General features: G+C 24.0%; 1 non-coding gene across 1 annotated transcript; it reads left to right on the top strand.

The window, feature by feature from the left end:
- Nucleotides 1-10,342: 10,342 nt before the first annotated feature.
- On the top strand, nucleotides 10,343-10,414 carry Trnaq-uug (transfer RNA glutamine (anticodon UUG)). Its single transcript has one exon. It is a non-coding gene; the product is annotated as a tRNA-Gln (tRNA).
- The last annotated feature ends 420 nt before the right edge of the window (nucleotides 10,415-10,834 follow it).

Genomic DNA, 10,834 nt, shown 5'->3' with positions numbered 1-10,834 from the left:
TTAACGTACAGAAAGTCTATTGAATTTTATTCAGTTGATAATAAAATAAGGGTGGTAATATACTGTTTTTTTTATAACATTAAAACAACGTCTTGAGATGTGACTTTAATTTAATTAACGCGCGACAAAATTAATTATTTTAACATTGTCTTACATGAGTAAAGTAAAACAGGTATGAAATAAGAAATTATTAAGTGTTTAAGTGACTCTAAAGTTTGAACAGGTCAAAATTGCACGAGGTTACAAAATTGCACGAGAATAAAATTGCACGAGACACAGAATTGCACAAAATTTACTTAACAATGATTTAAACTTGTTTTGCTTTATCACAAAGAAATACTTTTATAATTAATGTTTTCATAAAATACTTATACTTTTAAAGTAACTATTTTGATAAAAAATATTTGTTTTAACTAATTACGATTGATAAAACTATATAGATATATATTTAAGCAAAATTTACTTCAATTTTAATTTATCAGGTGCTTAAATTGGAAGTTGCATATTATTCTTAATAAAATTATTCAGCGTACAATCATTAACAACTGTTTTAATTGCTAGTTTATAGAAAAACTAAAGTAGTTAGAAGTTAAGAAGATATCAGTATAATTTCTAATTTGATTATTATATTTATTTAATAAAAAACTACACGTTTTTACTGAACTACAGGTTAAAGTTTATAAGTAAGTTTGTAAAACGTAATAGCTATTTAGTAATAAAAAGTTCTGATAAAATTAGCATCAGATTTAAAAACTTTAATGGAAGTTACAAATAAGGGACTTTTTCTATTCATATCAGTGTAAACTGTACACTGACAGTAAATACTAAGTTGTATAAGTTTATTGAGTGTTTTTTTTTTTTGTATACTTTAGTTAAATAAAATAAGTTATCTTTTTCTTTTATATGTTTGTATGTTGTAAAAAATAACTGAAGTTGTAAGATTTATATTCGTATTATTTTAATTCAATTTATATATTATTATTATAATTATATTCATTTATAATTTATATTCAATTAATATAAAGCTTAATTTATACAAAGTCTAGGAACAAACTATTAAACCTTGCCCACTAAAAAGCTTTGCAATTGTAGTAAATTATAATGAATGGTTAGAAGGTATATAGGAAATTGGATAGCTTAAGAAAAAATGTAATAACAAATTTTTTAGTATGGATAGTTGAAATAAAGAAAAAATGTAACAATATTTAGCAGTTTTTATTTATTTAAGGCCTATAAAAATTTTTTTAAATATAGATATGAAAATAGTGATATAATTATTAAAGTAGACAGAGTATCAGTAAAATGTTGTTGTTTATAGTAACTACAGTAGCTATAAAAAAAGTTTTATACAAAAACTAAAAATTCCCATAAATAAAGTAACAATAAAAATTCTGCGTATTCTTTAAAAAAAGTGTTTATATTAATTTTTAACAAAATTATTTTGATCCACCACTTTTCTATAAAATCTAAATATTATTTTTTTTATTTTCATTTATTGTAATAATTTTGAACAAAAATATTATATAAATACCAAAATTCTTTGTTTCAACTTCGATCATTTTGCTGCTAAATAGTTTTATCATTAATTATCATTCCTAAAATAGCAAATAGTTTGAATTGTAATATAGATGTTGTTGAGTGTTACCTTCCTAATCTTACTTATAATTAAAAACTATAAGTATAACAAAACTGAAAATAAAATTACGGTACAAAATCTTAGTTCCTAAACATCTCCACTATTAGTTATAATTTTTCGTGGTGAATTTCTTAACGCTTTACGACCCTTACTTAGATGAAAATTAATATTTTATTATTAATAATAAAAGGAAAACTTTACGTCGAAATTGCAGCTAATAAGCATTTATGTGATTTATTAAGATTCATTTATTATAACAATAAATAGTTTAAATATTTAACAATAGGTGTCAAAAAATGTGTGAACAGTTGCAAAGAAACAAAAAATACTGATAAATAAACACCTAGCAAGCAAAAGAGAATAAATAGTGTTTTAAATTATGTATAATATGTTATTGCTTTATATAACATCAATTAATACTATGCAACAAAAATTTGCTATTCTTAGAAAGTTTATCTAAACTTTTATTTTTTTTTAAACTTGCTCTAAATTAATAAAATGTTATTATTGAGATTACTCTCATAACAAATGCTTCTTTATAAGCACGTTTTTATATTTCTGCAAAAATTTATTTTAAATGCTTAGTTTACAAAAGATAGCATTACTTCAAAACAAATAGATTCACTATCGAAGAATTTGCAGTATCTTAAACATTTATTTAAAAAACTAGTATACTAAAGTTTGAGCGGTTATAGGTGTAAACTTCAAGGGGCAACATCTAGGCAAAACGTCTTAACTTCTCCCCTTTTTCAATCTCATTTAATTATTTATTTTTGAATATTGTCAATTTATATCTTAAACTATAACCACAACTTGAGCTAACCCTACTCTTAATTATTTCTTGTTCAAAACAAACTTTGAACTTAGCTTCTGCTTTGACCAAACAATACCAATTTAAAACACCTTTAAAAGATTAAAAAGACGCCTGAAAGTCTGTTGCTTGTGTTTGTACCTGGTAAGTGCAGTAAATGAAGTTTTAAGACGAACTTATTATATTAAAGTAAGCTGTAAGAACTTAATCAATTGTGAGTCAAATCAAAAATGTTTAAAGTATATTGTAGTCCAGGGGTCGGCAAACTGCGGCCCGCGGGCCAATTGCGGCCCGCGAAGGGTAAATCTGTGGCCCGCGAGCATGTTATTTTTTTGAATGGAATGCGGCCCGCGAAAGAAAATTTTGTGGCCCGCGAGCATGTAAATGTGGCCCGCTGAGCAAAATTATATTTCTAGTCAAATTTTTTCGGTAATTCGACTTAATTTGATTAGTTTTATTTTAAGTCTCTCTATAACACTTTAAAATAATTTCAAAAAATTACTGCTTTAGTTTAAAAATGTGAAAAAGACAGATTAGCGTTTTAACAGGATATGTTTCTCAGTTTCATAATTACTTCTTTTTTACAACCGTAAGTAATTATCTGAAAAAAGAGTGTCAAGAGTGCTTGGATTTAATAAGTTAGTTATATAATACCTTTTTATTAAATAAACTAAATGCAAATATTTTCCACTTTTTACAAAAGTAATGCACAGTAATTAACTAAAGTGTCATTTCTTTATAGCTTAGATATTCTTTTTCAATATTTTTTATACCTCAATTTCTTTTATAATTTTTTTATTTGTAAATGTTATATTTTAGTCTGAATACATTTGAAATAACATATTAATAAGAAATAAGGTTCTTTTGATTTTTGTTTTGACACATTTCAATTTTTTATAGGTTTTCTATGCACACCAACTTAAAAAAATGCTCATATTTAAAACCACTTTTTATTTAATACTTTAGTTAGTTTAAGTTTAGTTTATGCATACTTTTCTAACATTGTTATTTATACATTTCATATCTAAATTTGTACAGACACATTTAAAACAAAAAATATGACATAAGTTAATATAGTTTTTGTTAGGTATACCTTCCATTTTTCAAACATTACTTTTTTCAAGCTAAGTTAATGTTTATGCCTTACATATCAATACACACAATTGCTGTTTTTTCGAGCTACATATTTGATATAAACTAGATATAGGGATGGTAAATTTATAAAATTTGTACATTGTTAATCAAAATAGTTCAAATTCAAACAAATAAACAACTAAACATTGCCACACACTCAGACTATCACTATTTGAAGACTTCAAATCTCAGGCCAACTAAGCCATTTTTTAAGTTTTTGGCTAGAGTTCCTTTTTGTATACAAAAATATCAGGAATGTTTTTGTTGACTCAGGCTGGCTTTTTTGCTTGAAAGAGTGGCAAATTAAACTTATGATGTATGTTTTGCTCAATCCACAGTGTTAGTTTGAGTTTTAATATATGCTACATTTTAAGTCTTGCAGCTGATATAATTCAAAATATCATTTATATTCTTGTGTACATTGAAGAATGAACAATCAGTGTTACCAAAAAAGTAGAATCCCGGAAAAGCTTTGAGTTTGTGAATTTACGGTTAAAAATTCTAGAAAAAAACTTGAATTTGAGAATTTTTGAAAGAACCTGAAATTTCAAACAAATTTTACATTTAAAGTAATGAAATTTTGATTTGACTCAAAAACATTACCAAATAAATGTTTTTTTATTAAAGAATATACTATAGTAGCCTAACAGTATTTTTTAATATTGATAAATGTTTTATGACATTTTTTAAACTTTAATTAAACTTTATACTAAAAATAAAAGAAGGAATTGTACTTCCAAAAACTCCGTATTGGTACATTGCACCTTTACTTGTAAAATTTCACCGATTGTTGTGCTTCGCGTTGGAACTAAACCAAGAAATTCTACTAAAATGTCAAAGTTAGTAAAAACATCTCTAATAAAAATTCTCAGATGAGCAATAGTTTTTCTATCAGTGCTCTCATGTTAACAGTTTGATTAAAGTCCTAATTAGATTTATGCGACTTTATAACGTTAATAAATTTCATAAACACGACTTCATGTTGTCATTGAAGAAATAAACAAAAGTTTTTCATTACCGCCAACATCAATTCTTTATAAAAGTTTTCAATTATAAACGATAACTCATTTTAGGTAATAAATTTTGCTACTTTATTACTTGCCTTAACAATTTTTTCTGATTATTCTGTAGTTACTGAAGATAATAATGTGCTTTGTTGGAAATGACTTCGGGGATTTTTTTTATTGTTTCTCGCAATAACTCCTAACTTACGTTTTTTTATTCTTGTAGCTCGTTTTGTATTTTGAAATTAATATTTTTAAATGCAATATTCTTATTGCAAATAAAGAATTGCTATCATGCTTAATAAAAAAAAATTCTACTTCGCTAATGACTCAATAAAATTTTCTACTTTTGTTAAACTTGTTTAAGAAACTCAATTGTCCATTCCAGCTGACTTATATATTTTTGGCATGTAATTTATTTACTGTTAATAACCTTTGTTATTTCTTTATGTAGTAAACTTTATATTATCTGGATTGCTACACAAACAGGCTATTTTAAAAGCTTGAAAACTCAGGTGTGTGTGAAGCTTTTATTTCAAACACTTTAAAGAAATCTTCCAATTCTCAGAATAGTTTTTATGACTGTTGTGTAGTTTACTAATTGCATTTTTTTCTTGTTTTCTTACACTTTGTGTACTTTTTGATAATGATAATATATTAACTAGGTATTTAAGCTTGATTTACAACTATTTATTAGCTTTTTCAAATTTTAATAAATTTAAGCTTGTTTGATACATCTCAGACATTTTTGCTTTTTAGTGGCAACCATGTAAAAGTTTAATTACTAATAAAATATTTTATTAAAGTACTTGAGAATTAATTATGTTAAATCATTTGTTTTAGCTATCTGGAATACAAACAGGTATTAATTTAATTATATTAACTAATTACTAAATTTCTTAATTAGTGTAAATTATTTAACTCGCAAAAACTTTTTTCGAAGTAAATATTCTTAGAATTATGAAAAAGTATTGATGATATAACAAATGTATAAAGTAACCCATAAATTGTCTTTCAAGTTAGGTTTTTATAGAGAGTTAGGTTGTAAGTAAAATTAAAAAAGTATTAAGTTTAAAATATTAAGTGCTTATGAAAGTACATACTTTATTAACAATATTAGTACATATTTATTAAAGTATATTAGTCAATGTAAATCATAATCTAATGAATATTAATTTGAATAGGCATTCTATGTATAGCTAAATATCATTTTAAATAATAAGCTGAATAAAAGTAAAACTTTTCTCTAGTGTGACTAAAACTAAAATCATAAGATTATTCAAATGTCACTAAAACTAAAACTGCGGCCCGCGAAGACTTTGGAAACTTGAAATTTGGCCCGCGACCTCCAACTGCCTGCCGACCCCTGGTAGTCTCTCAATATAGCAATACTAAAATTCAAATTGAGTTTTGCATCGTAAAAGAACATTTTACCGTACTAAATTGTTTTGCCGTTAAGTGCAGATTATTAAAAATAATTTTTTTCTGTACATACCAGTCTTTATTTTATTTACTACTATTAAGTTTTTAAACTAAAAATACATTAGTTGTAAATATAATGACATTTAAACGAACTTATGACCTAAAAAAACTGTTTATAAAACATAACAAGCTACTTAAATATTTAATCGAAATAATTACATGTATAACTTGAAAGATTTAAAACTTTTCGTTACTTTCAACAAAACGTAATATCAACTGTTAGATACAGTGAATTAGATAAAAAAAAACAACTGCTTTAACAATTTATTTTTTGCAAATTTTAATAAATTGTTTTATGCAATTAAGACTTATGGTACTTTTAGAATTAACTTGGTGAATATAACAAGGTTTACTAATATAAGCGATATTTCCTTTTTAGAGGAGGTTTTGGATGTTACGGGACAATAACTTGTTATAAGAGAAAAAAGTTAATGTGTAATTAGCTAACAAAGAGGCAATATCTAACTACTGGATCTAGTTACTACAAACCATAAAATGTGTTTGTGGAACTTTAACTTAAATAAAGTTATTTGTTTATGTTTATTGTTTGCTAAATTTTTTTTGTCGTACCATTTTTTTAATAACAAACGTACTTTAATTTCAAGTGTTATGCAAATTTTCACTAGGTCACAGCAACTTTTTTACGCTACTACAAAAATATAATTTCCACCATAAACAATAGCTTTCAAGCGTACATAAACCTACGAGCTGCGAAAACATAAACACTAGCTAAAAGTCAAATATTTGTTTACAGTGATAAAAATACAACAGGATTAAGAAAGCTGCTACTTTAAGCTTAATTTAATAAATTTAATCCAATTATCAGCTGGCTTGCAAACCTGAATTTTAGATCTATCGGCACTATATTTAAACACTTTAGATTGTTTTCATACTCTTATTAAACCCCTTACTACCCATAGATGCAAGTAGTGTAAGTATATATAAGTTTGAATTTTTTCTTAATTTTAAACTTTTTATATACTTCAACTTTTAAACAGACAAAAAGAAAAAAAAATTTAAGGTTTATGTAAAGTTCTAAATAAGTAAAGCATTGTTTTATAATAGTAATGATAACAAATAATACTTATTCAGAGATTAATAATATACAAATGAAAACTTGAAAAAGATTTTAAAAAGATCTTATGAATTTTTAGATCTGCATGTTTAAGTACTTTAACAAACATTTATAAAGTTCAACTTTGTAAACAATAAATAAAATAAGTTTTAAACTTGTACAAAAATTTACAAATACAATGTTAAATTTGTAATCTGCCATTAAATTATTTTAATTCTTACAGTAACACATCTTCTAAAGTTTAAAATTTATGTGTATCTTGTTTTGAAACCAGTATCTGTACTTTTCTGTTGTATTTGTCTTGTTTATGTCAATCTTTATTTTTCGAAAATCTATCAATCATTCGTTTTAAAATTTGAAAATTAAACAATCGTTAAAAATAAGATTTCAACTAAAAGTTTTTAAATTTAGTAGCTTCATGAAGAGCTATACAAAAAAATTAAATTATCTTAGACTAGGTAATAATTTAAACTAGCTTGTTTTTTTTTCAATTATGAGAATTACTTCATCATACATTGTTTTAGTTTTAATAAAAAAGTTTATTGAAAGCTCTTTGAAGTTTAGTTAAACAAGTTAATAACTTCAAAATTAATTCGAAAACAAGTAATGCTAAAAGGATGTCACAGTAAAATGTTTACTTTAAGAACTTAACTTTCTAATGGAAAATAAAAGTTGTAAGATTAGCATTAAACTTGATCATTTCTTAGCAGGTGAAATTGTATCTAGAATTTAATGAAATAAAAATACTTTTGTTGAAATAAGTCTAACTGATAACCGTAAATTAAATTTAAAACTAATATGGGAAATAATTTGTCGAATTTATATCGTTACAATGACGTCACAAAAATGTCAGTTTTATTTAGTCAACAATCGACCAACAAACTATTTTTTTCACATAAAGGATAGTTTTAGTTGGTAACAAAAATTATTTACTGACTAAAGTTCTCTCATACGGTTTTATTACAAATAACATACACTAAAATTCCTATAACGTTTAATATTTAACAAAAAAGATATACTGAGTACTACAATAATATTTAAAAACAAAAGATTAAGATATTTTAATGTTTCTAATTGAATTAAAACAAACTTTTAGTTACCTAAACTTTATCACAAGTAATCTTTAAACTAAATTAATTTTAAAATTTTTTTTACGTGTTAAATCAAAATAAATTCAAGCTAGCTTTAAATCTAGTATTTATTAAAAGGTATTTAAGAAAACATTCAAGTCTACCCACAAAAACTAACACTTGTTAGCTGTAAAACGCATAAAATAGATAACCTAAGTTGTTACCATGCTTGTCACTTTTTCACATGCCTAGAAATATTGGCGCCAGATTAAAGTCACGTGATTTTTCTTTTCTCGGACGAGAAATCTCTCGTTTTAGTGGCAGCATATTGTTCAAGCTGTAATAATTTTTTACTGGCTTTAAGTATTAAATTTCAAATTAATTTAAAAAAAATATTAAAATTAATTATGAACAAGTATTGTTTTTCTAATACAGAAAATTACCAATAAAACAAGTAAACAAGCTTAACTAAAATAAATTGCAATGTATGACTAAAGTAAAACATTTATGAGTTAAGAAATTATTAAACAAACTGAAAAAAGTATTATGTCATAATTCCACCTGCTGACGTATATATGGTTGGTTTTACTCAGACAACCCGTCACTTTTATTACGTAAAAATGAACTTATGTTAAGTTCTTGCAAGAAAAAACGAGAACAAATATTAGAAAGTTGAAGCGCTTAAAGAACCAATAAATGAAACGTTTTCGTACAAAAACTAAACTTGTTTTGTTATTAGTTTATAGAGGTTTAGCTAAACTAACTTTGTAGAAATTAAAAATTTCACAATAAAATGTTTACAATTTCAATACAGTTAATGTTTAATAGTAATTTCTTTACATTAAAAATTATTTTAGTTATAATTAAAATCCTAAAGTTAAAAATCAACAATTTAAAATTCTAAAGAGATTAAATATTAATGTTTAGTAAATTTGCTAACGTAAAAGTAAATGTTTACTGTGTAAATAAAAAATAGTTTATATAAGTTTCTTATACTTCAGCGCAAAGCAATTAAAGTTTTATCATATTTACAATCAAATATAGTTCAGCACAGTGTTCAATACAACAGGTGAATTGTTATAAGTGCTAAAAATAACTTGATCTGTTATCCTACCGGACCTCTTGTATTATCAAAACAACTATTATACTTGGTTAATAAAATAAAACTTGTAAATGATTTTAACCAATTTCTACTAACCACAGAAATGATAAATGTAATATATGTAAGTATTTGTTCAAGGTGTACTTGTATTTTTGAACTAAACCACTTTTTTAATAAATTTAAAGGTTTCTTTAGATAATGAGGTTGTTATAATTTTTATGATAGCCACTGCAGCAGACAGTTCATTTAAATTAAAGATGATACGCTTTATAATTGTATAATATAGCTATAAGTATTTAAACGTAGAGTTTAAATAGATTTCGAACATTATTACTTCTTAATTTTATAATACAAAATTTGAACGAAATTTTTAAACTATTTTTTCATAAACAGTTAGTTCGTTTTTAGTAACAAAACTTATTAAAATTAGTAAAATGCATAATAATCATCAGTAAATTTTAAAATAAAATAAATCGTTTTGTTTACAACTGTAAATTCAAAATAAAAACAAATATATATTTTTATAACAAATAAGGCGTGTCATTTTAATTATTGTTTAATATGTAATATTCTTTATATATTTCAAAATTTATTATTTTGTAAATATAAAGTTTGATTTTGTATACAAAGTTTATACAAATTTAAAGCTATTTATAAGAAATATTAAAAACTTTCGTAATTAAAAAATCTAAAGTACAGTATAATAAATATAAATTTATAATAAAAAAACTTTTGAAATATAACTTTAAACTAATAAAACATTTTTGGGTTTAGTGTTATGTAAACTTACATTTAAACTCTAGAAATGTAGTAATAAAATATTGTTTAATAAAAGCTTAATAAATCTTTAAAATATACTTTGAAAAAAAAATAAGTTTAACAATCATTAATTTAAAAATATCGCAATTTTTTAAAACATAAATTTTAATTTCTCTACAGTATAGAACATGTAATGTTAGTAAATACTTCACTTGTAATAGCACGCTAAACGCAAGTTTAAAAACGCTGTTGCTTATCAACTATCAAGTGGTCCCGTGGTGTAATGGTTATCACACTGGACTTTGAATCCAGTAATCCGAGTTCAAGTCTCGGCGGGACCTATTTTAATATTAGTTTTAGTTTTTAAACTCGTATCAGTATCTAAAAAAGTCTGTATGTGATTTTTGCATGCGTGTAACTTATATTTTGAACTTTATATTGCTGACAAAATTTCCTTGGTTTGATTTTAAACTTAAGTTAAAGTTGTTTGTCGATTTTCATATCATTTGCATTATTTTTTTTAGTAGTTGTTGAGAAATTAAACAGAATCTATAAAAATGGTTTAATGAGAAAAATTAAATTAATGAAACTAATTACTATAGTAATTTATTTTAGAATTATTAATGACAAAATGAATAAATATTATTAATTAAGAAACTAGTAAATAACAAGTTTATAAATCAATTATTCCTGTTCAAATATACATTGTTTGTATTATTATAGAGAAAGCTTTAGAAACAAAAGCTGCATATTGTTAAAAG

The sequence above is a fragment of the Thalia democratica genome, chromosome 2 (genome assembly GCF_965202585.1).
Source record: "Thalia democratica chromosome 2, ktThaDemo2.hap1.1, whole genome shotgun sequence".
NCBI lineage: Eukaryota > Metazoa > Chordata > Thaliacea > Salpida > Salpidae > Thalia > Thalia democratica.
This window is presented reverse-complemented; position numbering and strand designations above follow the sequence as displayed.